Consider the following 6516-nt stretch of genomic DNA (forward strand, 5'->3'; position numbering starts at 1 on the left):
GCTCCACCAACTACAAATATGTTTCATCTCAAAGTTCTTAAGAGTATTATAAACAACTTGGGATTTACCGTCATTGTCAGCAACACTCTTGGAATCGAACAGGGATAGTTTAACAAGTTATTAAATCCCATTAATGGGGATAAAACTCCACTACACCTAACCACAATTTTCAATCACGATCCGCTGGTCTTACTGAGATTGTGTGGTCGTCTTACTTGTGATGCTCATCTACTGGTCGGTTCAACTTCCATTCACATTTTGCTTTTACCCACCTCAGTATATACATGAGGAAATGGGTGGGCCCACTTCAGTCACTGGGTCTTCTACACTGAGCAATGGCATTTCTTCTGACCACGTGCACATCTGCATAAAAGTAAGCGTGCTTTAAAGCAAGAGCTGGTGGGCCAACACTTCACTGTTCAGTGCTATTTCCCTTCCTTTTTCATCTGCCATAAGAGCTTAACCTAGTGCTTTAGCTTATAGTACTTCAAACTCAACAGTACATTTTCTTTGCACCAACAAGTATTTTCCTGTGAAGTGCATTAAAACTAGGCCTCAGTGAAATTTAAATTAAGATGGTGAAATTTCAGAAATGCTTGTGAAGAAAAATCATTGAAATTATACCATTATGCCACTTCAAGTAAATATGTCCCATCTGCAGTACAAAAAAAAAAAAAAAAAAAAAGTGACAGCAGACTCCGAGGAGCAACAGAACACAAGCAGCTGCTTTTCTCCAGCCCTTGTTTAAATGCATCCTCACGCAAAATATTGACAAGAAGTTGCATTTCAAGATGTGTGGAGTGACAGATTAGCATTTCACAGAATTTTGTGAATTTTCACAAAAGCAACATTACAAGAATGTTGTGCATCCATAATTAAAACTAAACAAGGCTTCTACGCCAACCTTCTAGAAAGTACCTTATTGTTCTATTATACTTACCTTCAATAGTTTTCTTCAATGTACAATTTTTATTTTAAGCATTTTGCCACCATAGTTAGTGGGCAGAACACCTCTTTATGCCAGCCACCTTTTCTTTTCTAAAACCCCACACAGTTTTAAATGTTAAAGGAGAAGGCCCATCAATGTATTGAGCACTTAACCTTTTCGGTGCCACAAGTAAAATGTTATAAATATATTACACACACACTCATATACACAGGCACAGATCTGAAATGCATAGTATGATATTCCCATTGCCAAGTGTAGACAAGGGGCAATGCTCGCAAGTAGTGGAGGATTTTGTGGTCACGATATCTTTCCTTCCATCAATAGTAGTTATAGCAAGCTACTGCCTGAGACCTGTAGGTAGAATTTATAACATGCTGATATTTCATGGGCTGAACTTACAAGAAGCAGGGACACGAGCAGATAGGCCTAGGCAGTGAAATAAAATCTCATTAAACTGGACTCTTGAGTAGTGCTGCAGTAGCTTTGGGTGGTTACGGATTAGTGAGGACTCTGCAGAAATTGGAAACTGCATCTTGAGTTAATCAAGTATTACGGTGTTCAAATCAACAACTTCGAGAGTAACCCTTTTCATAAGGGCACAGGGGATAGGCTTCAGTCAAACCAATACAAACGTTCCTGGACTTCTTGTTAAAATCCAAAATTTAGTTATGTGGATGTTCGATTATCAACAAGACCAAGAGATATAACAAGCTTTATCTTCTGTTCTTGTGTTGCTAGTTTATTTCGAGACTCTAAATATTGTGGTTTGGGCATAATTGGTTATTTTTTGCCATTGAAGTTATAGCAGCTGTTCTTGTGTTGATAATTAAGCAACCACACAGTGACAGTTTGGATTCTTACAATAGGTCCAGTGAAAAAAAAAAAAAAAGCTTTGTATTGATTTTATGGTGTTCACCACATGGAATCTGACCTTTGCAATGTAGTAATAAGTGTGAATGAAGGTTGATTAGCACAACGTTTTGTGAGAAAATACATGGATATATCATATTATTTAGTCTAAAAAGAACAAGTGCTTCAGAACCCCAAACACCCATCAACTTTGTGTGTTTGAGGTACTGCCCTATGTGGCAAGGGTGTGCCTGGATGCAGGTCACACACTCACCGTCACAGGAACCAATACCTGGCTGATGAGCACATCACTAGGACGAAACCGGTCCTGGGCTGCTTGTGTTCTGGTTCAGTAAGAACCTGGCTTGGCAGTTCGAGAAAGACTGTTCCCAGGAGGAGCAGGGCCAAGGCTGATTTGCAGAAGGCTACCTCCAAACTACGGTGGCATGGGGACGAGCTGGTGGGATGCTGCACTGGGCGACTGCCAGCCCCAAGTCACAACAACAAAGCATTCCTCCCATCTACTTGCGTGATATAAAGCCTAAATACGACTACGACAAAGCATCTCGTAGCACTTCATGGCGGTGAAGGGTATATCATCAGGCTTTACCCAAGTCCCCTTCGTAAAATTCTGTATCAAACAAAAATGCATGCCCACTCTGGTCTCCTGACATCCCAGCAATGTACCAGCCTCTTCCTGTAAAGTCGTTTTCCAGATGCCTGTGCGATACTCGCCCTCTGACATTTCACAGAGGGCCAAGCTGTTTCCTAGTAACATGCTCAGTAGACCTGTGCTGCATGAGAAAGTCTACTTTTAGTAACTGCTAATGGTTGATACTTGCACATAGCTGCCAACGTGTCTCGTTCATGCTTGGCCCCTCAGCCAAATCCTGGCTTTAAATTTTTAAAAAGTGAGAGAGAAAAAGAAATACACTCCTATAATTATGTTACCAGTATTTGTATAGCTTTACTTGTATCATTTGTAAGGCGTTCAGAGCATAGCATTTCTCATTGATTGTGGCCGTGGTGGTCTATTTATGTGACTGTTAAGTAGAGATTGGTCCGTTTGGAGTCGCGTTTGGTTGTACGCACAGATTCACAGTGACGTCAAAGATGCGTCATATCCTGCCTGGTACTTTGTGTATAAATGTGCGTGTGTCCAAGGATTCTGACGCTTATTAGATAAAAGGTACCAGCATACCAAGCACGGTTGGCTGAAAATAATGCCAGACTGTTCAAATTTATCTTAAAATGGGATAATTTAGAAGTAACTCTTATGGAAGCTGGCGAACCCAATTTAGCGACCAGATGACTTCACCACCACGAAGTCCGCCTCAGCACTTTTACAAAAAACTGTACTATTTTGCAAGCTGGGACTTTTAGGCGCAAACTAACAATAGAATACCTTAAACCACAGGCCCCAGAATACGAAGAGCTGCTGGCTTTGAACTCATGAACAGTATGGGGTGTCGAATAAGTAGGGGATACTTGGCACTTGTGTGTTGCAACCCATATCAATTACATTAATTTGAATTGAGACTTCAACTCCAAAAATGCACTGGATTGTTGAAAGGCGGCACTGGCCTAAAACAAACGTTATCATCGATCACGCATAATCTTTCAGAAACCGTATTCCACTTTATACACAGATCTGGTGGGTACTAAAACCCGATTGGTGTATGCAAAATTGTGTCTAAGTGCAAATGGTCTAAAGTTAGACCATCGGCAGATTGCAAGAGGGCAAATCTCATTTTAGAAACCACTGATACTTAGTACAAGGAGCCACAAAAGAGAAATATACATACACATTGTTTCCACAGAAACTATTCCTTTCAAGTGACGTCCATATCACAAGTGTTGCTGCCAGCACGTCCAGGGGCTTTGCAATCTAAGTCCTGTCCCTTTGATTCCAGTTATAAACAGCGCCCTGAAGCGGCAGGTTCCGGATATCTGCACTTCACTAGAAAGGTAAAGTGCCAGCACTTGTTCTCAGGGAATAAAATACAGTTTATAGATGAGAAGCAAACCGCTACCCCTGGACAGGGAATACGTGCACTTTCACATTTCCACGTGGAGTTGTGATTATAGCTCTTGAAGTGCTAACGTGACAAACAAAGTACTGTTTACAAAGCCTGGGTGGGCTGAAGGCGCCACAGGTGATCCTGGGATATGACGCAAGAGGAGAATCAAAGCCACCAATAAATTCAATGGGGGCCTTTGAAGAGGCTAGGTGCGACACCATGCACAAGAGAACACAATTGGAAAACGAAGGGAAGCAGTGGGATGCCAAGCCTCCTGGACCATAAACACGCCAAGCTTGCACGTAGGGAACACAAGATACGACCCACAAAACATCACCAAAGACGCTAAAACTGCTAGAAGCCTCGGATGAAGACAGCCGGAACTCTAGACATTAGCAGCCTGCCCTAACAGAAACTGCAAAGTGCCCTCAACTTCAGATTCCCAGCAGGGGGTGCCGCGCGTGATCTTCACAATCACCCTCGAAACCTCACCTCGCCACCAGCAGTAACAGAGAGGAAGTGCAGACTATCACACGGCCGCAGGTGCAACATCTGCACTCAGTACACTGCAGATGCCTAGCGAACAGAGCCCTCTCCCCCACTACAGAACACACACACTCCATGCCTTTGTACGATTACCTGCACATGTGCTAACATCTAGCAGTTCAAACCTAGAGTCCTGCGAGGTCCCACATGCTGCTTCTGCATATGTAGCGCCCCACTGCACAAACGTACCCATAGGCGCGTTAAATATGCTTTGTGTACATTTTGATACAACTTCCAGTTGCCCGGATATGACCGGTTTCTACTAGGCCCGATTTTTATCTCCGCTTTGTTTAACCTACACTGAACTAGTATATTGAAACATTCTAGTTAGTGGTGGGAACTGGTCACTGGCCTGTTTGTTACAGTGGGTTTTTCAACTCAACTACTAGAGATGTTTTCCCGACTGGTCATATAAAAGGCCCATTTCAAAAGACAAAAGCATCAGCTTGTCACAACAGGGCACATTTAAGCAATTTGTAGTGGAACAAATGTAATTTACAAATGAGAAACTGAGCTGTGCAACATTTGCCAGAGACCAATGGTAACCGGTGAACTAGAGTTTATACCAGGAACAGCTGTGTTGTGCAACACCTCCCAGAAGCTATAGGTAACCAGCGAACTAGGATTTACACCAGGAGAAATGTAGCTGTGCACAGGTTTACCCAAAGCCACTGGCAACCGGTGAACTAGGAGTTACACCTGGTAAGATGGGGTTGTGCAACAGGTCCCAGAAGCTATTGGTAACTGGTGAACTGGAGGTTGCACTACGGGGAGTCGTGGGGAGCAGCGTTCACGGAAACAATTGGTAACTGGTGAACTAGGAGTAACACCTGGTAAAACGGGGTTGTGCATCAGTTCCTAGAAACCATCGGTTACTGGTGAACTGAGGTTCTGTGCAACAGTTCTCATCGCCAGTGAAAAGCTTCAGCAAAGCTCTTTTAAGAAGCCCCATCGGTTTCTCCGTCGGACTCATGAAAGTTGTGTATGTCACACAGACCGGGCCCCTCTCTACACAAATGACAGACAGACAAACGGCGGATGCGAGGTTGTTCTGTCCGTGACTGCACGCTAACAAGCCGCAAGGAACGCTACTGAAGAAAAAAAATGCTCTTTTCTCCGAATCCCACCCAGTTTGGAGAACAGCTCCGAGCAGGCTTCACTCACCCAAGTCCGGCCGCTGCTCGTCTCTCCGCGGGGTTGAGGCGAGGGACCCCCGGGGCAGCTCGCAGGGAGAGAGGGGACCACGATGCACGACCTACCCCGCCAGCAGCTGGGAGCTCTCTGCGCCGTTCACACGAACCAAGTCACGGGCCTCGCTCCTGCCCCTGCCTGGAGCGCATCAATCCCCGGGGAGGGCTGGCGGGAAGGCTTCGGCAAAGCCCTCGCACACTGTGAGAACTTGGGAGCCACGCACGGGCAGCTGGCGACGGTGTGAGCGTGTGTGGCTCGGTCCTCCCCACCCGCCCTCGCTCTCTCTTTTTTTGTAAGCTTTGGTGGGAGGGCTGAGTGCGGATTGGGGAGGAGGAACCCGGCCCCGGCGAAGGATGCTGCGGGAGGGGGTGGGGAGAGCGAGCGGGTATCTGTGCGCTTCCTGCAGCGCGGGCTGGCTTCAATTAGGGAGCTGCTTGGGGAGGAAGGTGGGAGGCCTCGCGGCCGGGCTGTATCACCAGTCAGTCAGCTGGCGGATCCCGGCTCCGGGGAGGCCCCTGGCTGACACCCAGCCACCCGGGGCCGCCTCGGCTGGGACAGCAGGAAAAGCCGGTCTGTGCGTGCGCGCGACGAGTGTGCCTGTGTGTTTGCGCAATGTGCGTGCCACCCCGGGGCCCAGAGCAGGACGGTACCAGTCAGCGGCTAGAAGCCGCCGGCTGCGCCTAGTTAGCGCGACAGTCGCAATTGGAACGTGAAGAAGGAGTGAGTGCCTGTGTTCTTTACGCAGACCCCAGGCATCAACAATTTTCAAGAGAAACCTCAAGCTGCGCTGCCTTGTTATGGTTGTCATAGCTGCCAGGTGGCTCCATGACAGCCGGCACCTCTAGCGCACACTTTGCATGCTGGGACTTTTGGTCCTGTGTCTGCAGTGGGATGCCAAGCCTGCAGTGGGATCTTCCCGAGGTGCCTAAAACTCAGCATTGCGTGAAGGTGTTACCTACC

At 46.5% G+C, this 6516-nt stretch overlaps 1 protein-coding gene across 3 annotated transcripts in view; it reads right to left on the reverse strand.

The window, feature by feature from the left end:
• The window catches only part of PTP4A3 (protein tyrosine phosphatase 4A3), a 179704-nt gene extending 173532 nt beyond the window's left edge, over nucleotides 1-6172 (reverse strand). The window contains exon 1 of one of the 3 annotated variants that reach the window (XM_069220837.1): nucleotides 5530-6172. The gene's annotated coding sequence lies outside the window, so the exon portion shown is untranslated. The remainder of the gene's footprint in view (nucleotides 1-5529) is intronic. The other 2 variants (XM_069220838.1, XM_069220836.1) reach the window with 2 other exon arrangements.
• Nucleotides 6173-6516: the final 344 nt, after the last annotated feature.

Source organism: Pleurodeles waltl, chromosome 2_2, assembly GCF_031143425.1.
Source record: "Pleurodeles waltl isolate 20211129_DDA chromosome 2_2, aPleWal1.hap1.20221129, whole genome shotgun sequence".
NCBI lineage: Eukaryota > Metazoa > Chordata > Amphibia > Caudata > Salamandridae > Pleurodeles > Pleurodeles waltl.